This window comes from Erpetoichthys calabaricus, chromosome 7 (assembly GCF_900747795.2).
Source record: "Erpetoichthys calabaricus chromosome 7, fErpCal1.3, whole genome shotgun sequence".
In the NCBI taxonomy this organism is placed as follows: Eukaryota; Metazoa; Chordata; class Cladistia; order Polypteriformes; family Polypteridae; genus Erpetoichthys; species Erpetoichthys calabaricus.
The window spans coordinates 57,408,621-57,431,762 of NC_041400.2; the positions used below are offsets into that span (position 1 = coordinate 57,408,621).

Genomic DNA, 23,142 nt, shown 5'->3' on the forward strand with positions numbered 1-23,142 from the left:
CATAAGAAGAATTCCTGTGACAAGTTGAAAGTTTGTCAATTGGTTGCGAGGGGCAAGGCCACAACTAGGAATGTGGATAATCCCACATTAACTCTATAGGAGAAAGAACACAGATATATAGTGTCACACACATGCGCATGGGAGGCAGCTAAAGGGCTTGAGTAATAATAATAATAATAATTCATTACATTTATATAGCGCTTTTCTCAGTACTCAAAGCGCGATCCACACAGGGAGGAACCGGGAAGCGAACCCACAATCTTCCACAGTCTCCTTATTGCAAAGCAGCAGCACTACCACTGCGCCACCTGTGAGGGCAGTTCCGAATCATACCAGGATGTGGCAGAGTGCACTGACTCTTTTTCTCCCTTTACTGCAGACCATTCACGGAAGAATCCACCTGGCCCTCTTGACGTCACTTCCAGGTCCGAGCCTATGGAAGAAGACCTTGCCGGCTCCGGCCCCTGTGATGTCACGTCCGGGCTCGAGCCTGTGGCTGAAGATCTTAATGAGCCCGACCCCTTTGACCTCACTTCCTGTCTTCCCCTTTAAAAGCCTCCACCTTTTTCCTATTCCCTCAGTTCTGTTTTGTGCACAGCAGCGCTACCATTTAATCTTGATTTGCAGCCAGGAAACCAAATACACGGGAGGCTGCCCCAAACCTTGCTATGGCTCTTTGTGGCTTTTGTGACAATAGATAGCTGGAAAGGTTGTCATGCATATGAAAGCATGTAAGGATAGGCGCCACTATGGATAAGAACACCTTGTGAGTGTAATACATGTCTGGAGGTGCCACAGGTTACGAATATTACATTAAAGTGGACATCAAACCTCATAACTGAAGTGGCTAACAGTGACGGTCTGTAATACTGGCGCTACACTACAAAAAATCATGTACAAAAACTAGACAAGAAAACGTTAAACGGGAGTTGTTTTGCTTTTATTTAGCAAAAAAATCTGTCAATAGGGTAAACAAAATTTACTTGAGAAGATTTTTTAAAGTAAGCTAAATAATTATAGATACAAATATTTTGATAAGTCAGTAATTATTAAAATAAAGGAAACAAGATTTAATGTTGTGATATGAAAACTTTACACTTGCTTAAATTTCAGTTTTTGTAGTGTGGGGTGCCATCCCCTTCCAAATATTGTAAAAACTATACTTTATTAAGTAATGCAAAATAATCTTGAAATAAATTTGTTTATTTGCACAATGTGCCCAGTGTCAGCGCTTCTGCCTCACAGAGCTAGGGCTACACGAATGCTTTCCAGGTATGGCAAGTTCATCCACAATCTTGACACTTATTTTTTTTATTCTGTATTGGTACGTAAAACATGATATATCAGAAAGACAAGCCCCTTTTCTGTATGCAAAGACCAAAATATCTGAACTACTTATTCTTTGTAGCTGAATTATATACATTGTACTTCCAGCTGAGTGCTCATTGGTTCTCAGCTCTCACACACACATAGCCTGCCTTTACAACTTGCATCAAAGTAAACCTTCTACAGACTGGTTACACTAAGTCTCTAGACGTGTCAGACCACATGACTGGAGATTACAGGAGCACGCCATTTCCTGCTCCTGACTTGGTAAGATTATATAAATGAAGTCTGTGATTGAAAATTGCTGGAAAAGTTGAGTAATGTGACAGGGCCTTTAGACAACCCATTACTCTTTAAGTAAGCTAGAATGAGCAAATGTAGGGTTGCTCTTGACCTGGGAAATTACTGTATTTCATGATGGAGTATAAAGCTGCTTCATGAGGATTTCGTCTCCTCCATTTCTTCAACATGGACACTTGAGACATCTGCTTACCCTACTGTCCTATTTTAACTTCATTTTATTTACTTTTTTGGGATATTCTGCTTTTGCATATTATAGTAAGGATTCATATAAAGTGCCACCATCCTATGTTGTTTAACTACATTTTATCCTGCCCCACTTTGCAACCTTTAATCTCCTTCAGGTTGACCCTCTTGCATAGGATGTAATCTACCTTTGTGCATCTTCCTCCACTGTTTTACGTCACCCTATGTTCCTCCCTTTTCTTAAAATATGCATTCACCACAGCCATGCCCATCCTTTTTGCAAAATCCACTGTCATCTGATCTTCTTCATTCCTCTCCTTGACACCATACCTACCCATCACCTCTTCGTCTCCTCTGTTTCCTTCACCAACATATCTATTGAAATCGGCTCCAATCACCACTTTCTGTTCCTTGGATACACTGTCCATCACTTCATCCAACTCACTATAGAAATCTTCTTTTTCATCCATTGCACACCCAACTTGCGGGGCATATGTATTAACAACATTCATCATCACACCTCCAATTTCCAGCTTCATAATCATTACTCTGTCTGACAGTCTTTTCACTTCCATAACACTATTGACATATTGTCTCTTCAGAATAATTCCTACCCCATTTCTCCTCCCATCCACACAATGATAGAACAATTTGAATCCACCTTTGATCCACCTGGCCTTACTCCCCTTCCATTTAGTCTCTTGCATGCACAATACAGTATATCAACCTTCATTCTCTCCATTATATCTGCTAACTCTCTCCTCTTACCAGTCATACTGCCAACATTCAAGGTTCCTACCCTCAGTTTCACTCTCTTTACCTTCCTCCTCTCCTCTTTCCTCTGGACACGTCTCCCACCTCTACTCCTTCTTCAGCCAACAGTAGCCCAATTTCCGCCAGCACCCTGTTGGCTAACAGTATTTGTGGCAGTCGTTCTTAACCTAGGACTCAACTGGTCCGGTATGGAAATCTGTACTGTTGTCCGCATGTTGATCTGGCAAAATTTTACACCAGATGCCCTTCCTGATGTAATCCTCCCCATTTATCCAGGCTTGGGACCGGCACGAAGAAACACATTGGTTTGTGCATCCCCTGTGGCTGGGTTTGCTAATTTTAATGAAGGTTTAATGATTATTTCTGGATTGTAAAAACACATTTGAAGAAAGATGATTTTAGAAAAAAATGGGAAAAGAATCTTTCAGTTAGAGTTTCAGATTTGTACATCACTCACAACACTTACCTTCTTGATAAACTTGAAATGCCACAGCTGGACACAACCTTGTATACGTGGGGCTGGCAAGAACTCTGATGCTTCCTGAGATTAAAGATGTTATCAGATTTTTACTGAGGGGAAAGCCTTTTGGCCCATATGGATACATAAAAGTACCCAACAGATTAATTACATTAATGCAGTTATGTATGAACAAGGTAAAAAATCTCTTATTAAAAATGAAAGCAGGTCTTCCCAAAAAACTCAGAATATGCATGCTGCAAATTAATCTCATTATTGAGAAATGATGCTATGATTATGGTGAAGTCCATAACAAGAAGAACTGAAAAATCCATTCTATCTGTAATTTGCAATTTCAAACAGGACTTGCTAATGTAAAACAAAAACTATTAATCCTTTAATGAATATTCTATTTTAATATATTTTTCTTCTTATAAAGGTCTTGCTATTTTTTCACGCAGAAGAGTTTTTAGGACCCACCTTATAGTTATGGTTTTAACCAGGGTGTCAAAATCAGTTTTATTGATAGCTAAAAACAAACACTTTATATACCCAATACCAACCAGAATATATCAACAAACAACTATTGCTGCATTTTCTTTACAAACATAGGTACCTCTCTGCTTATCACAATCGTATGTTTTCCCTCATGACTCTTTTGGAACTGTCTTTCCTCTTTATCACATTTTCTTTTCTTGGACATTGCAGTGGGATAGGAAAGAAAACAGTGGCCATGGGACCAAAATCAGCACTGATGGAAAAAATTATTTTGATGCAGGAAGTCAATCGATGGCTGCATTCCAGAAATTTGTGAGATTGTGAATTTTTTTTTGTGTAGTTTTGAGATTATACTATTGATCATTAATATGCAAATTTGTGCATAGCTAATGTTTATAAAAATGTACCTAGAATAACTTCTAATTCTGCTTCTTCACATACAGTATACTTGACTTAATTAGCTATGAAAAGGAAACCTTGAGTTTCAGCTCCTCTTTATAGCCTTTGTTTAGTGTATTTACTACTACTAACTACTATAAATTAAGTAGGAATCTAGTGGTTCAACATGCATTGGTACCAGTGTTTAAGACATTTTAAGAGTGAAATTATACCCTTGCAGGATAATTAACTTTTCCAACTGTCCTTAAGCTGCAACATTTTCAGCACAATAGATATCTTCAGCATTATACATTAATTTGCATAACTTGAACTCTTGCATCTCACATTTAATCTTCCAGCAACTCATTTCTTCTATTATGCTAAAGTGAGAAATTTTGTTATAAGACACCTGCAAGGCGTCTCTAGGCTTCCTTCAAAATCAGTGGTAGAAACTATACTGTCTTGCAATAGTGACTATACTTAAGATACACATAGTATTTTCCTTGTGCTATGCTCGTTTTAAAATACTTTACTACTGGACGATCTGAGGAACCATTAGGAAATTGACCTTTCAATTAGAATTTATGGTAAAGAATACAAATCAGCCATTGACAAGATACAGTCCTCACCAGTCCTTTCAAAGCATTGTGTACATGCCTTCTTTGGCTTAGATAGTCTAAAAGTATCCAGGTCAAGACTGTAGTTATGAACAACACCATCAGATACCTGCTTGGCTTGGTTACCTACTTTGAGATTCCCCCTCACCAAGACCAAACTATGAAAAAATCTTTGCCTATCTGTCACCCAGTATTGGAATGACTATTTCCTTTATAGCAGTTTTTGGAATATCAATGGATGGAATGATGTTGTGTAGTGAAAAATGTGGTAAGATATCTACTTTGCTTGCTCAGTACCTTATCTCATTCAGTTCCAATTCAATTACAAAATCCTCATTTATTTCTACTATAACACAGTGAAAAAGAGATGTGGCATTCCATTTAAAATTTCAAAAAATAAAATTTTCTATTTGAAGATCTACCCAAAGCTTCTTTACAATCCGGCAAGATGTTTAATAATTTTGTCATTAAGTAGGCATATTGGACCTCTGTTAACCTTTTACATGATTTAATAGCATGAGTTGATGTTTGAATTGACGTTGAATTTTGATATGAAATGTGATTTTTATTATATGCCCAGAAACTTTCTATCAAACTTGTAGTAAATCTGAATAATAAAAAATATGTATTAATTAATTGAGATTAATTGAGTGCAGACTCAACAGAAATGTGTACTGTAAAAAAATAATGTTAAATTTATGGTAAAGTACTGGCAGCTGTGGTTGCCAGAATTTCATCGTAAAAGAGAAGGTGACAATAATTTTAGGTCTACGGTGTAACATTGTAGTAAATAACTGTTTTTTCTTTACAACATATTCCAATAGAAGTGATTGTTTAACCATAACCTGATATGCATGCACTGTAATGAATATCTTCTTCTTCTTTTGGTTGCTTCTTTTAGGGGCTGCCACAGTGGATCATTTTCTTCCATATCATCCTGTCCTCTGCATCTTGCTCTTTTACAACCAACACCTGCATGTCCTCTCTCAGCATATCCATAAACCTTCACTTAGGCCTTCCTCTTTTCCTCTTACCTGGCAGCTCTAACTTTAACATCCTTCTCCCAATATACCCAGCATCTGTCCTCTGCACATATCCAAACCAACGCAATCTCACCTCTCTGATTTTACCTCTCAACCGTCCAACCTGAGCTGACCCTCTAATGTACTCATTTCTAATCCTGTCCATCCTCGTCACACCCAATGCAAATCTTAACATCTTTAACTCTGTCACCTCCAGCTCTGTCTCCTGCTTTATGGTCAGTGCCACTGTCTTCAGCCCATGTAACATAGTTGGTCTCACTACCGTCTTGTAGACCTTTCACTTTTGCTGATACCCATCTGTCACAGATTACTTCTGACACTCTTCTCCATCCATTCCACCCTGCCTGATCTCTCTTTTTCACCTCTCTTCCACAATCCCCATTACTCTGTACTGTTGATCCCAAGTATTTAAATTCATCCACCTTCACCAACTCTACTCCCTGCATCCTCACCATTCCTCTGACCTCCCTCTCATTCACACACATGTATTCTGTCTTGTTCTTACTGACTTTCATTCCTTTCCTTTCTAGAGCAAACCTCCAACTCTCTCGCGTCTCCTTGACCTGCTCCCTACTCTCACTACAGATCACAATGTCACTATATGCACTGTAATGAATATGCCAATCAATAAACCATTTCAAAATGCTGTCGGGATCAAACACCAAGTACACAGTTTGCATCAGTAAGGTAACAACAGCTAATAACAAACATGTATTACTCAATTATATACATTGAAAAGAATTCAATGTTTAAGGACGTTAGAGCACATTGTCTGGTGGAGAAGTAAAGTTTGCTTTTGTGGTATATGGTGTCCTACAGGTGTGCCAGCTTATTGAATACAACCCACCATAAACCAGTTTCCATAACCTCAAAACACTTTTCAGCATGTGGGGAAAAATAAGTCTGCTAACTTTGTTTTAAGTTTTTTTCTCTACTGTTCAAAGGTATGTAGTTCACCAGGAACAATCTGGTAAAAGGGGGTGTGTCCTTATGCAAATATCGTAACTTCGGTGTTACTGAAACAGAGCTTTACCGTTTTATATTTTATAGTTGTTTACCTTTGCTTTTTAACAGTTTTGCACTGTAAAATTAACAGAGATTTTTTCTGTGTAACTGTAATGTATCGGATAACAGTATGTAGCATATTCTGAAGGAACAAAAAATATTTTACAGAACTTGGCTGTAAAAATAAGGTAATGTAATGTTTAAGATATACAGGTAATTTTCAGTAGAACATAAGGTAACTTTCCTTTTTTTTCAGAAAAGGTATTTTACTTTCACCATTTACAATATTTTACTGTTAAATTTACTGACATTTTTTACAGTGGAGCACAAACTCAGTGAAAGGGGGGCCACAATCTGGAAAGAGAGTAGCTAGAAAAAGACAGGAGATGAGAAAAGGAAGGCTTTGACGTAATTCTGTAGTGGGGAAGTGGACAAACCACATCTCAGATACACAGGTGTTTAAGACCTGTAAAAAATGACCCAGAGGGGCATTAGGTTTTCTTTTTGTATACCTCAGTTGAGCATTCTTCTTAATAATGTTGCCACTTTTCATACATTTCTGTCCTTCTTTTTTCACTTCTGGCAGTATACAGCTGACATGAGAGTTTACTTCTATCACATACGTGTTAAAAAGTGCCAGTACACATACTATTAAAATGTAATTTTGATATGGCATGCCAGACGTTCTACATAAGGAGTCTATATAATTTAAGTATGTTTAAAAAAGTGAAAATCCAAACATGAAAAACCTGTTTATCCCATATTTTAAACAATGGCTTGCATCCCTAATAATAATCATGTAAGTTTGTGTACATTAGTTTGGTTTGTTAACTACATTGCAATGAAAGTGGAGATTCTACAGTTGCCAGGCTATTATTTAAAACCAGGACTCAGAAGCTATGGCTGTATTATAGACAGTAGTAACAATTACACCGTGCCATTCATTATGTTTATGCTGATAATTAAAAATGTATAAACCATGATATAACACTTAGTACTATCATTGCAGTCATGGTGTGTTTTTGAACAGTGAGGAATTGCATATTTAAAAAATCAATAAATAATGATTACATGTTCAAAGATTATAATTTGCATTTCATCCATTTTCTGAACACAAGGAGAACAAAGTCTACAAGGCAGGGAACAGATGGAAACTGCAAAAGATCCGTTGACCTCATGAGGCAAAACCATGCATCTATCTATCTATCTATCTATCTATCTATCTATCTATCTATCTATCTATCTATCTATCTATCTATCTATCTATCTATCTATCTATCTATCTATCTATCTATCTACAGTATGTCTACCTTAATCAACTGGCGTCTGTATGGACTAATAAAAAAATACCATAAATAAATATTGCCTAGCGTCAAATGTTGAGAAACATCAGGTCATAGAAATATTAGCAAGAAGTACAAAGAGCAAAACAAATGAGTAATTTCATCTGACATGTTAGAATTTTATTAATTTACACCAGCAGAGAAAACTGTCCAGTGATTTTAGATGAACAGTGTGGAAAGAAACAGGATATTCTGCTGTCCACTTAAAGCTCTAGCTGAAGCAAGAACCGTAAAAATAATATTTTTTTTGGCTGATGGCCTCTGTAAATCTTCCAGAGAACAAGGCCTTATTCTAAGTCTAGAATGAGTGGTAGTGTTTTCAGCTAGTCACACCTTAGTATTACCATACCTAAATTAATCTGTGCTTTTGCAATGTAATATAAAAATGTCAGATTCCACTAAGATCAGTTACAGCACAAGGAGCTAGAGCAAAAAAAAGGCTATCTGGTTTCTGCCATTCTGCCATTGCCTTTGTAACCTGTTTCTATCAGCTGTCCATCCATTACCACATATTTTCCCCTCATACTGAAGCTATACTTACCCCTCGGAGGAATGTGCTTCTAGGAGTTGAATGAGAAAGACATAAAAACTTTCAAACCCCATTTTGACAGTATGCTTTTTAAACATCCTAAAGGTTCAGAAAATTACAATTAAAACAAAATTTTTTTCAAGAATCTTTGAAATTATTTATTTCAAAATCCCAGTGGCTAGCCAAGCTAGGAACATTGCACACCCACTCATTTTGCCATTTGGGTTGACATACTTCCTTTTAATAATTTTAAAATTTCATTTATTTTCATATATGAACAAAATCTGTTTATGGTTTTGGGAATGAAGGACATTTTTCTTGGACAGATGGTTAGGAAGGCTGTGTTCTTGGAAGGTTGTTTTTTCTGTCTTATGAAAGCAAATTACTTTCCAATGAAGTGAGTTTTGGATAAGAGTGAAGATTCTTTTTTTCCATTTGGATCACTGTGTGCTTTTAGGGGCAATGATCCTGCATTTGCAAGCCAGTACTGACAAAGGTCTGCCTGTTAGTGATACCTATCAGTGCTAAATATACCACGGAGTGACAAGAGCAGGTGCTCGGGGGCCTGCCAGACACTTGCGCGAGCAGATCACAAATCTTACAGGTCAACAACTAAGCAGGGGGGGAAAAGAACTTCAGTCTTCAGTGTGGAGAGAGATCTGAGGAAAAACACAACCCAAATTGGGGGTTTTCTCTTCAAAGCCAGCTGGTCTGGCTTTATTTCTGTAGGATTTTTTTACCTGTTAAAGTGTGATCAACCGAACCCTCAGCAGGTGCTGTTGGGTAAAACTTCCTGGTGAAGGCAACGCTGGCACTGGTAAGTTTTGGCATGCATGGTCGCTTTTGTTACAGACAAAACAAAATCGGCAAAAAAAAAAAAAAATCTCTTTGTAGTCCTTGCACATCAGCCTTTACATTAGAGTTTTCGTTTTTTTCAGAAAGTATATGAAGGAGCATTGGTTTGTAAAATGTATCAATAAATACTTTGAAAGTATTTTGTTATTTTTCCTTCTTCTTTAGAACTGAAATGCAACAATTTGAATTTTATAATATCTTAGTAACTGCAATGTGTGCACATACTTTGCATGTATATATACACATACACTTACAGAACCATATATATATATATATATATAGCTTTTTTTCATTTTCATAACCCATTGCTGTGGAGATTAATTATTACTATGTTCTCTCTAATGCCATTTTCCTTTTGATCAGACAAATGATTAAGACCACCTTACAATGTGCAGTGATCTGTTATTAAAATGTGTATGTCAAAATGTTGCTTGCTTTCAAATGCGCCTACCCCTGAGGTATATACCTAAGTGGCTACAGCAGACTTCAGCTTTAATTTATATCTTGTAACCTACTGCTTAAATATGGCATTTCCAGCTGTGTAGTCAAATAGAAGAAACCTTTTTTTAAAGTAATAGACATAACAGAAGCATGGAGAGACGTTTATTTTAAAACAAAGGGACTGCCAAGTAGGACCAAAAATCAATCATAACATTTATTCAGATGTCGGGTATATAATTTTTGTTTTTTTTGAAAGCCTGAAATCTTTTTTTGTTCCTTCTCTCACAAAATTTTATAAAGAAAATAGCCGAAACCCAAAGAATTAATACATTCTATATACAGGAGACAAATTGGTTTTATAGTGCATCTCTTTCATTTGCTTACTGATGGAATACACAATTGTCTTTAGAAAAGATTGTCGTGCCCCAGTTAGATAGAAGTTAGATTGGAAGAAACAAAGGCTTGCAAAGGTGGAATGTAAAATATAGCTGGGGGGAATATGTTAATTATTTACATGATTGACCCCTCCCTTATTATAAACCTTAGGGAAAGAACATCCTTTTGATCTGAGAAAGATTAAAATATAGATTATGGGGTGGGTTTAAATTTTCTCTGAAGCATTCTTTGATAGAGTTTTTACTATGCAGGAGTTACATATGAAGCAGAGTGGTAATGCTAATATGTGGAAAAAAATGTATATCGTTCATTATGTTAGATACTTTATTAACTCGATTAATCCAATTAATGGACATAGAGGACTGCAACCCTCCTGGTAATATTGAACAAAATGCAGAAGACAACCAGGAATGGTGTATTGTACCACAAACATTATATTCTGGTAAAGACACTTCACTATATTTTAACTACAGACAGCCCAAACCTGCAGAGTGCAAGAACTGTACTGTAAATGCCTTTAGTAGGTACAAGGCAGTTAGCTACTTTCAGCCTTGTACAACACTACAGTTCAAAATATTTGAAGCATTCTTAATTAGTTCAATTTATCTCAAAAGCACATACTGTATATCTCTAATGTTTCCATCAAGAATATTAAATGCACTGTTTCTACTTCAACAAAAATCAAGTCTAGAGGCAAACAACCTCAAGCATTGTGTATTAGTTGAATAGACCGAATGCTGAATTTCCTGATATTCAAAACAAGACTATTTAGAAGTAAGCCATTGTTGAGCTCTAATATTTCCACGTACAGTGCCCTTTTATGAACCTTCAATCTTTCAAAGGCATACAAAAAAGACAATTAAACTTACAATGGAACTACATTAAGTCACAAGGGGAAACACATTTTTAAAATACTAGTTGAACGTAACTGCATTACAAGTTATACTTTATAGCAACTGTTTCTTTATTTACTATTTTGTTGACTACCAGACTTTTATAAACCTGACATTTACAAAATTTTTTCAAAATAAATTAATGGCAGTAGTCCAAGATAACAAAAGTGGACGTACGAGCAGCATGAACACTAGTTGCCGAGTATTAAAGATCAAAATGTCCAAATAAAAGTTTAGCCATGGTTGCTTTTTCGCACTTTCATAATTATACATTAACTAGGCATAACATTTCATTGTTCAATGCATAAAAAGCATTTTAATAAATGTTTTAACTGTATTTATTTAGAAAACATAAATATTTTTTTAATTAAAAATAAGAAATATATACAATATTATAGATTGTTTGCAGACATTACTAAATGTAAGTTAATTTGCAAGTTTTTATTTGCAATTGAATTTTATGACACAGTGGCAGATAAGCAATTAACTGTATAAGAAAATGCAATATAGATAATATGCCAGAATAATAAAAAACAGTTTCCACTTGTAATATGATTATCTTTCTTACACTTGCAATAAAACTGTACTTAACATCCCTTTATTGTTATATTCAAAGTATAAAAGAATAACATTATTGCATTAGCTAATTTATTCCTAGCATAATGGAACAATAAGTCAAAAATACCATTAAGGAAAGTGATATTTATATTCAATTATTAAAAAAGTAGTTGCAGTATATGCTTACATAAATAAATGTACATGAACATATTGTATGGTGTTTTGTTTCAACATTATTTTTTACAAAACACTTAATTTTTTAATTTACTTATATTATAGTTTTATTGTGAGCTGAGCTTATAATTGGAAGTTCGCTTCATAACAATAATTAGAACATAATTAAATATTGCAAACTTAATAGCCAAACATTATTTACTGTGTATAACAGTTTTTATAATAATTATACAGAATTATTTTTTTTATATAATTTCTGTAAATGGCAATACATGTAAAATCTTTAGAAAGGTATTGCAATATCTATGCATTGTCAGTAAAAATGCTTTGTTGTCTGTTGAACATCTGCCAGGCAATATTAAATTATACATACCTTTATAAGTTCATAACAAATGTGTAAATTAAGTATTAGGAGTAAATTCTTTTTAGAAAGAAAGACCTGAAAATGAATATAAAATGTCTGTCATTGTCAAAAAAATTTATGATATATCAAACTGTTAAGTCTTTCCTTAGAACATTAGCTGCAAAGCCTCCTCACATTTAAAGATAAATTGGAAAAGCTTAATGAGTACACCACAGAAGAAAAAAAAATGCAGTCATAGGTTTAGTAATGGAACGTATTTCAAACAGTCTGTTTACAATGTAATATGTCTGTAATAAAAAATCTTAATACTTAAATGGTCCATTAAATGCATATGATACTTAAGGGTGTAGCTGCATAGGGGTTCAGTTAACTTTTAAGAATTTCTAGTCATCTGACTTTTTGATGTTTAAATTGCATTGGTTCCAGGAGTTATCAATTGTTCAAGCATAGCGTGTTGTTTGTAAAAGTTCTGTTACATTTGGAAAAGAAACATAAACAAAAATGATAATATGAAAAAAAAGTATTTTCAACATACAGTATGATACAGAAAAATATTTGGTTTTGACTTATGAAGAATATGATCATTTTGACATATTTCATCATCTAGTTCAACGTTGTTTGTCCAAACTTAAGTGAACCTGTGTCCTTATTCATATTTTGTCATATCGTTCCATTTTGTTCTTTTATAATTGTCAAAAGCATTTTCTGTCTATAGTAGCTATCACCACACATATCGTATTTTACTTGTATTCAAGTGTATATTCAACCCCCTGTTATATGCATTTACTGCTGTTTAACATACAGTAAATACTAAAGTATGGACATATTTACAGTAACTTAACATGTGTCAAATTTTCATTAAATAAACAAAGTGTCATTGAGAAGTTGTTCTGTGGTACAAATAAAACATGTAACATTTTTAGATTACCAGATAGCATGTCTTATAGCACATACTGTAATTGTATCTGTGTGTGTGTATATACTGTATATAAATATGTTGTCATCTACAACAGTGAAAAGATAACTCTGAGACACTGGTGTTAGATGTACAGTTTCAATTAGAAAGCCATATCTAAAACTGGCAAATAAAAACAAAAGGTCAAAATGGAAAAAGTTTGGAATCATGAAGATATTCATCCTCCAATAGCTGTGTCCATTATTCTATTTTAAAATGCCCTTTTCACTGTTGGACACCGGTGTTTGCTGTGTAAAGTCCTTTATCCTGGTTAGATCTAATTTGCCCTTTCTCTCAAGACAGTAATGGGAACATTTCTAGGAAGTCTTCAGGTTGTTAGCAAAATGTTGCTTGGAATAAACTTCTTTTCAGAAAACAACAATAAACGGATGTTTTTCTTGAGAAAGCTGTACTGTTTTGACCATGTTTGAATGAAGAATTGAACTGCACTAATGCAGGTAACTCTGGTAGTATCTGTAGTGATCTTGAGCTATTCTCACACCCTAGCATTACAAACATAGGATATCAGAACAGGGTCAACACCAAGTACAACAACAAAGGAGAAAATTGTGAAATACCTAATACACCACAGTACATACAGTATTTATACAAATAAATGACTCTAGCTACAACGTGGGGTGGCTAGTCCACTTTCTCAGATATATTTCCACTATATTCTTTTATCATTTTCTTCTGCGTAAGGCACCAAAACAATTTTTCCACACCCTTACCTCCCTTCTTTGTGTTGTTTGAGCCCTTACTAAAGAGTTACCTCTGAAATCTCCTGGAGGTTTTCTTTGTTTTCTTAGGCAGTCAAGGCTGGGGGGCTGTCAAGTGGCAGGGCCTGTTAAAGCCCACTATGGCATTCCTTGTGTGATTTTGGGCTATATAAAAATAAACTGTATTGTATTGTATTGTAAATCTTACTAGCACTATAGCTATATAGGACTGTAAAGTTCTATCCATAAACTACATCTGTGTTTATTACAAGGTCCCTGGTGTTGAATAGAAGCCCATTAACATTATAATACAGCATATATGGATCACAAAAAGCCATCCACCCCAACAGAACTCTAAAATACTACCTTCTAGTTTCTCACTGACTCTTATTACCTTGTGCTGAGCTTTGTATGGCTATAAGTTCATCAGGTAACACTCATTGACTCATCCAGGCCAATGAAATTAACATGCATGTCTTTATGATGTGGTCAATGATCAGGGTACCTCAAAAATGCACACAGTAACTGCTGCCTTTTAAAATAAATTAAGTCTAGGCCAGGCAATTTATATTTAATAAAGAAGTTCCCATTTTGCTAATCATCTTACTGTTCTTTGCAAAGCAAGAAAAAAGCAGCATTAATATAACTGCGGCTTTGAATACAAAATGGAGTTTATTTAATTTGCCTAAATGATAGCCGGTTGCCTTGTGGGAAAAGAAGACAACTTCAAAATGCAACAGATAGTTAGTTTGCATAATCACAGAACATATGTATCTCAAACTTCCCTTACCCCAATATTGCCATTCTCCTTGCTTTCTTCTAGTTTTCACAGTGTAGATCTGTCTCTCTGTCTAAGTGTCTTTGTAAGATCACTTTACCTTAACCATTACTTTACTTTAATACTTTAAGTTAAAGTTCCCAGTAAAATTTTACATTAAATTACTTTTAATAGATGTTTAAATCAGTCTAAATTGTCTCTGATATAGATCTCCAAGATTGTGCATTTTGTATTCTTATATATCTTTTAGGGGTGTAAGCTTCTGTAATTTTTAGTGGGTAAGGTTGTGGGTTGGTGGATATGGAAAGTCCTACGTATATGCTTTTAGCTTCTTGCCAGCTCTTGTAATTCAAAACCATAAATCTGTTAACATTTTGTTTATAAAAGTAGAAGTACAAAAGTGAATCATAGTTAATCATTTTAATACGAAAGTTAAAAAAGCACACATGCCATGGGTGAAATAGGATTAAAGGACACATCAAGACAAAAGAAAACCCAACAGTCCATGTGAGCCTGACTATAACTGGCTTGTGGGTCCTGTCAGGCAGGTGCAGTGGTTCATTTACTTCCTCACTTGGAAAGTGCCAGTAAAAACCTTTCCTCACTTTCTGTTACTCTCTATTTCAACAACCCAGATTCTTCCTTCTGGCAATGACCTTTTATCCCCGATTTTCTCCTAATTTCTGAGACAAAATACCGTTTTCCTACACCAGTCTTTAAAACTCACCCTTGGAGTCACTTCTCTATGAGACCCTTGAATTAAATGAAGGACCAGGATCATTCTGATTTAGTTATAAGAACATCAAGCATAGGCTTGTTCTGCTGGCTCCATGACATCTGCATCCCAATTCTCTGTATAACCCTAAAATGGGAGATACAAGTTCCCTCTCTCCTGGGCAGCAGAGTTCCATCTGTAAGTATTCTACTGCCACCTGTCAGCCTTTGGATTTTCTGGTCTCTAGCCACCCCCTCCACGGCCCCTTATTCAGTAAAGAAATACGCCAGCTGCCACCTAGGAGGTAGTTTCTTTTACCAGCACAAGTTTCTACTTAACAGACTATTGTTGTGGCCAGTTGGGCATACCATCACATGGTCTAGAAAAATTGATTTCTAGTGACAGTTGGCAGATTAATTTGGTATACTGAAAGAACACCAGAATGTTATATTAATTGTAGCATGAGAAATAAAAATGGTGAATAAAAGGTAAGACATACTATACACATGGTGTTATGGACATATTTCTGCCAGAACCTAGAGGCATTTTCTTCACTATTACTCTGGATTATTGCCATTTTTGGCATTCTATTTCCTATTTTAAACAAACCTTGAATGATGACAAGCGATTTTCAAGAGAGACGAATATGCAATATTACATGGAGTACTAAATATTAAAACAACAGACACAATTCTTAGTGAGTTAACTGGAGGAATTCAAAGTATACAACTCTAAAAGTCAGTAATCAGCAGCTGCTGGCCTGGCTAACATTGTACAGTACTATATAGTTAATTAAATCTAGAAGTCACATAGGAGTAAACTGTTCCCTGGCAACTAAGGAACGCACCAAGTACCATCTAATTGGCTATTACTCACTCAGTAATTGACAATAATTCACACAAACTTTATCTTACCAGACACAGACTATAAACAATTGAGCAAATGAAATGATTAGTTATTTTACTCTGTTTTTTATCCTCAAAGAATAAGAAAACATCATGTTTGTCCCTAATTATTAAAATTCATTATGACTAAGCTTACGTTAAATACTAATCTATGTATATGGCCATGGTAAATACAACAATTGTATGTTTATATAACACTATTCACATGATTACATGACTCAGAACATTGAAACAGACAAACACAAAGACAATAATCAGTAATGCATTCAAGTTAAAAATGTACAAATAAGCAGCAAAGGCACAACAATTATTCATATGCTGAACATTCCAAACTAAATGGCACCTAAAAAAGGAAAAGGAACTATCCAGCATGATCTAAATGTAAGACAGAAATAGATTCCCTATAGACCCCCAAGTCTTCCCATTAACAAATGATGAATAAAAATAAGAGAGGTGGCTATTCACCCTTCACCTCCATGCCAGAACAACAAAATACAAGTGAGACTATAAAGATAATGTGTCCAATATTGTAACTTGAGAGTTGGAGTCTATTATATAACATTTTGTAAAGCAGTTTGAGCTACATCTTGTGTATGAAAATGTGCCATAGAAACAAATGTTGTTGTCCAAATTTACAAAAGTATTTTAAAGCTCTCACACAGCACAAGATCAACCAAATAGGTAGAAGTTTTCAGGAGGACCTTGTTATTTATTAGTAATTAGAAATATTCCATACATTGAGGTGTGCTCACAGTTATTTTACAATTATTGGTAGGAATCACTTAAATTAGGTAGTGAAATATATACCTTATAGAATTTTACCAAAATTTGCTGCAGAAGACAAAAAAAAAAAAAATTACAAACCAGAACCTCACTTTTTAATCCACAGAAAGAGCAACAAATTATTGCAAGCTTAGGGACTATGTGTGTAGGAAGCCTGGGGTAGTCAAGGTCATTAATTACAAACTTCCCAGGCATATTAGAAATATTTTAGAGAAAAAAAACCATTTGTAAGCATAAATATATATTAACTAACAGCAAACTCTTTCTTATGTCCACATACATCCATTTTCCAAAAATAATCCATCCATCCATTCTCCGACCCGCTGAATCCGAACACAGGGGTCTGTTGGAGCCAATCCCAGCCAACACAGGGCACGAACCAATACCGGGCAGGGTGCCAACCCACTGCAGGACACACAAACACACCAGGGCCAATTTAGAATCGCCAATCCACCTAACCTGCATGTCTTTGGACTGTGGGAGGAAACCCACGCAGACACGGGGAGAACATGCAAACTCCACGCAGGGAGGACCCGGGAAGCAAACCCGGGTCTCCTAACTGCAAGGCAGCAGCGCTACCATTGCACCACCATGCCGCCCTTCCAAAAATAATGAATCTATGCAAAATGATAAAAAACTGGACAGTATCAGGTACACAACTATGGAGAACTATCTGTGCCAGAATTAAATGTAATCTTGCATTCCATGAGCATGCTGTACATTTATTGTTTTTGTGTCATATTTAAAAAGAAATTAATCATGAAAGAGAAATGAAGTAACTTTGCTTTACTTTTAGTTAAGGAACATTCAGTGCTTGATCTAATGGACATGAATTACTTGTAACAACATACTACAATATAAGTTTCTATTGCATTTCAAATTGGCGCATACTGTATAAACTGTGCCATACTGAGAGAATAAAATACTTGATTTCTTTGTAATTAATAAAAAATCAGGCCAAACTTAAATGCCTGAAACGAATATGCATTGCATTTTAGTGTATTTTACATGTTGGATTGCATTTCATTTTGGCACGTATAATCCATACAGAACTGAAATCAAATCTGGTGAAATATTTATTACAGAGCACACTCACTCACATAGATACCCATACTCACCCATATCGGACCACTTTATGTAGAATGTGGATGAAAATCCACAGCACCCAAACACAACCCCATGCAGATGCGAGAACAACTTGCACTCAAACAGTGCTCAGGTCATATTCTGAGCCTACTGATTCCTTCTGTTTGTTTTGATATGTATCATCAAGAAATACTAAACCTACTTTAACACAACTGGGAAAGCTGCAGTTATTTTAAGGTTTCCAGGAAATACTAGCTGGGACCTACAGTTCAGTGTAGTACTCAAAAAAGCCATAATGGCAGCAAGGCATTTTTGCTTTATAAAATACTTTTTCAAAAATAGAGTTATTGTACACATTTAACTAAATTACAATGCATTATTTTCAAGCCTTTGATGAAAAGGTCACTTTAATTCCCTTTAAAAAAAGTGTACTGTATATGAAGGATAAAAACACTGAACAATAAAGAAAAACGAGGGAATTATGGAATGATGGGGTCATATAATGTTTTTTCCCTTTAACATATATGTTTGTGTGGTACAGATTATGAAGGATTCTGCTTGTTAAGTCATAGTGTAGAGGCTCTTTATCTTGAAATCAAATCTGTAAATGTTAGAAGTGCTTCCTGATTTTCTTGTACATACAGTACCCCAGTCATCTTCTTTGAAAAATGTTTGGGATTGTTTTCACAGCACTTTTAACAAGGGTGTCATTAATATTAAACCTGATTGCATTTAAAGATTATTTTTGATTGTTGTAATGATTAATGATTATTAATGTAGCCAAAGTAATGATGTTATGGTTGTCTCAGCCACATAATGATATGCCAAGAAGCACAATTTCTATATTTAAATTAGAGCGGTTTTCAATCTCATATCCTGGAGTTTCAAATTTTAATTCCAGTGACTTTCTTATGTAGTAAACAATGCCTCCTACTAATGGAACACACTTCTCTTGCCTTGATTTTAATTGACTCGTTCTTTAATATTCTGAATCCTGAATGATTTTTACCTTAACCAGCAGCCAAACAAAAAGAGACAAAAATTGAGCCAACAGATGACCAGCTAACTAAGAAAACAAATCAGTGATGGTCTGAGAAATATTGATTTGCTGTGGTTCATAATAAATGTTGATGGTACTTTTAGAAAAAAAGAAAGTCAGCAGTTTTGGATATGTCTGGTGTAGCACAATAAAAGTACTAACAAACCATAGAATGAAATAATGTGTTTCATTAACAGAAAGAATTGGCTTCTAATTAAGAAATTTGTTGGAGTGAAAATGGTGGACCTTGAAGAGATTTGAGCCCCCGTGTTAGCTCGGCATTGTTGCATGCTGGTCAGTAACATTGCAGTTTGGCCCTTATTTGCTGGTGCTTTGTCCACAAGGCCAGGTGTAAAAAGTATAAGAAAGGGAGAAAAGAGGGAAAGAAGCAACAGAATGAAAACAAAAACAACAAATACAATTTTTCTGTTATGGTTATGGAAGACATTAGATGATTTATCCTTTGTTTAGCTTTTTTGGAATCAGAAATCTGGGGTTGGGTGGCATGGTGGCATAGTGGTAGCACAACTGCCATGCAATAAGGAGAATGAGATTTTTATCCTGGGTTCTCCATGAATGCAGTTTGCATGTTCTCCACAAAGGGTTTCCCCTGGGTGCTCTGGATTTCTCCCACAGTCCAAAGACATTCTGGTTTACTGAATTGGCATAGTTAAATTGTTATAAGTGTGTGTTTTTGTGTCAGGGTGTTCACCGTGCAATGGACTGGCACCCTGTCCAGATACTGTTAAAAGCCTTGCGCCCAATGCTTACTACAGCTTACCTCTGACTCTGCTCAGGATAAACGGGTTTGTAAAATGGTGGGATGAATGGATGGAATCTTGGGTTCTGGATTGTCAGAGATACAGAAAGATTAAAGAAATACTGCACCAATATAATAATATATATCTCATCAGTTACTCAATCTGTGTAATTTGTAGTTCTGATCAAGAAAAATTCTTAATTTCATATTTTTTATAAAGAACAAAGGAAACAAAACTGGCATCTATGAAAACATCCATGAGAAAAATTCAGATTACTCATGTTGTATAATCCACCTGCCAAATATCCAGTTTTACGTTCCAGATGTGTATTTTGGCTCAAATATTGTTAAACAACTACTTCTAGAAAATGTGTTTACTCACACTGAAGATAGTTAAAATAGAATTAAGTGTTTGAATTGAAGCCCCACCTATCTTCTCATTAGTTGGTTGTTAAGGCACAGTTTCAATACATTTTTATTGACCATTTGTGAAATTACAGCAGTGAATTGATCTTCTGTTTATTGAAGAATCTCAGGTATAAACAAATGTGATGCATATTTCCTACATGATAATATTTTCAGTCACTTTCTTTAACTCTTAATCTCTAGTTGTACACGTCGGTCTGACCACATTCCACAATACTGATGTCACAGGAACAGGGTGTTAACCGATAAATGCACTATTTCTGGACAGGACTCCTGACCAATGAATGAAAGGATGAGGAAGGTCTTCAATTCAAAATCTTGCTCTCTTTTCAGCTCACTCCATTCTCAGGCTGAGAGGATTTTCCAAAAATGTTTAATTTGCCAATATTTTAGCAAAAATATACGTTTGGAATGTAGTGAGCATATGACTGAATACATGACATGTGGGTGTACTCGACCGGAGAAGATTGAATTTTTTTATTGACATTTTGGTATGGTTTACTGTTGTTCAGCATTGGTTACTATTGATGCCTATGGCAGTGGTTCTCACACTGTGGGGCAGGCCCCCCTAGGGGGGTGCGAAGTAACAAAAAGGGGGGTGCGAAGATGTGAAAAAAAGAAAACAAGAATCGAAAATATGAAAAATACATCTATTGAAACCAAAACAAATTAACTTAAACTACATTCTGATACTAGAAAAATAAATATGGAGTTAGATAAATGTCAATAAAAGTTAAGTAGGTATAATAAAATATGCATCTATGATATATCATTAATTAAAAAAGAACAAATTGGTATTAGTGGGCTCCTTTCAAAAAAAGTTAGGGGGCGCGATTAAAACTGTTATGAAAACTTGGGTCACAAATACTTAAAGGTTGAGAAACATGGGCCTATGGTATCAATAACTTTGTTACTTTCATTCTCCATAAAAGCCACAACTACAAACAACCTGGTGTAAGTACCAGATAAAAAAATGTATCTTGTTTTTGTGTGGAGTATTTCTTTGAGCTTTACGGCTTTTCCTTTTATGTTATTGTTTTTTCAGTGCATGTTCTTTGTGAGTCGTAGATCATCAGCTTTGTTTGATTCCTGTTATACTGAAACATTCTCGGTAACAGAAAGTTGTTTTGATTTTTTCCAATATAGACATCCACATCACGCTAAATTTCTGTTGTCCAGTTCCTGTGAAACCCATTATGTAACTCTGATGTCACCCGTTCAGTCAGTATTGAGTTAATTTTGTAGTATTTTCCTGTTTAGCCAAACATTTAATGCCCAGTGCTATCTTCTTGTTTTACTTTACAGTCACTTTACAGTTAAATAAGCCCCATTTGAGTTAGCATATACCCATACAGCTTTGCTTTTATCTTGTCTGTGCTAATGCCAACTTTCACTTGTGGTGTGCTAGCTGCTTTTTTTTGTTTGTGCAGCCACCCTTCTCTTAATGAATCAGGGTGTTGTTTTTTTCTGTCCAGTTTATAGTCTAGTTTAAAGACATCATATGTCCTGTTTGTCCAAATAGTTTACTTTATTGTTGCTTGCTTTTTGTATTCTTGGTTTTGACCCTTCTGTCCTCTGACTGAAAGTCTGGGAGTTTTGTTCATTGCTGTTATCTTTGTGTTTTCATTTTCGTTTGCTGTTCTTTGAGCAGTATACCTAATTCAGCAGGCAAACGCAAAAGTTTATTGTAATTTTTTCATCACTCTCTTGGCTGTGTAAAAAAAGAGGAAAGATACAAAAGACAATTTTTAGAGGACTTATTGTGATGTACAATCAGAGCACTCATCTACTGTAACATGCAGCTTACATTAAAGCTAATTGATACCTATAAGCACAGCCCAACAATGGTGCCCACTTGGCCAATCCATTGCTTAACTGATAAGGTATTAAGACTCAATAAATGCTGAAGATGAAATAACAGATTAAATCCTACTTTGTTTATGCCAAAAATCAGTGAAAGAAATAATAAAATAAAGAGTTGAAGAATTTGTTACACAAATCATCTGATGAGTTAAATGCTAGCCAGACCCAGCCAGCTGTGTTTACACTTGATGGAAGCAAACTCTTGCGCCATGAGAAGGAAACAAATGTGATAGCTGATGGCACCTTAAAACCAAACTTTTAAACGTGTCATTCACCATGCTAAAAATGTTTTTTAGTAATGCAGATTAAAATCAAACACTGCAATTATAAAAAACTGACTAAGGTTGAGTGTGGCAGTGAAAAGCATAAGAGCCCAATAACCACAGGAAAAAACCCTGTGTTGTTCATCTTCCATTGGTGCCTTAAAAGCAAATGCTTGTTTTGCTTAATGGTTAATTCAGGGCTGGCAACACAGGGTCTAGAACAGTCAAGTGAGACAGACTTACAAACTACCCCTCACTTAATGAGACAGAGATGGAAAATTAAACCCAGAACAACTTTGGTTATTTAAGGGTATAATGCTGTAGACCCATTAATACTTTCAGGGGGAATTTTACTGTTTTTGTTTGGGGTGGGGGTGGAGAGGGTAAATTATTCACATGGGAATGCATTTGGAGGACATTAGAAAATCACGGGTTTAAAATATTTGGGTTGGAAAACCAACAGTGGACATAAGAAGTAGAACTTTACATACAGTATATTCTAGGTATTTTCAATAAATACTTCTGTTTACATCTCAGCAACATTTTGAAAACCATCATCAGAATGCGTGTATGATTTTGAAATATGGGGTAGGAATGCAATTCAATTGAAGCAAATTTAGATAAATTAACTATTCATTTTACAAACCCACTTATCTTGAGCTGGGTCAAGGGAACACTAAAGCCTGTCCCAGCAAGCATTGGGCACAAGGCAG

General features: G+C 35.3%; 1 protein-coding gene across 11 annotated transcripts in view; it reads left to right on the forward strand.

The window, feature by feature from the left end:
• The first annotated feature begins 9,090 nt into the window (after window positions 1-9,090).
• LOC114654283 (myocyte-specific enhancer factor 2C) overlaps window positions 9,091-23,142 on the forward strand; it is a 187,273-nt gene continuing 173,221 nt past the window's right edge. For 7 of the 11 annotated variants that reach the window (XM_051930078.1, XM_028804735.2, XM_028804738.2 and 4 more), the window contains exon 1: window positions 9,093-9,273. The gene's annotated coding sequence lies outside the window, so the exon portion shown is untranslated. Of the gene's footprint in view, window positions 9,274-23,142 lie in introns of all 11 variants that reach the window. The other 4 variants (XM_028804737.2, XM_028804740.2, XM_028804739.2 and 1 more) reach the window with 2 other exon arrangements.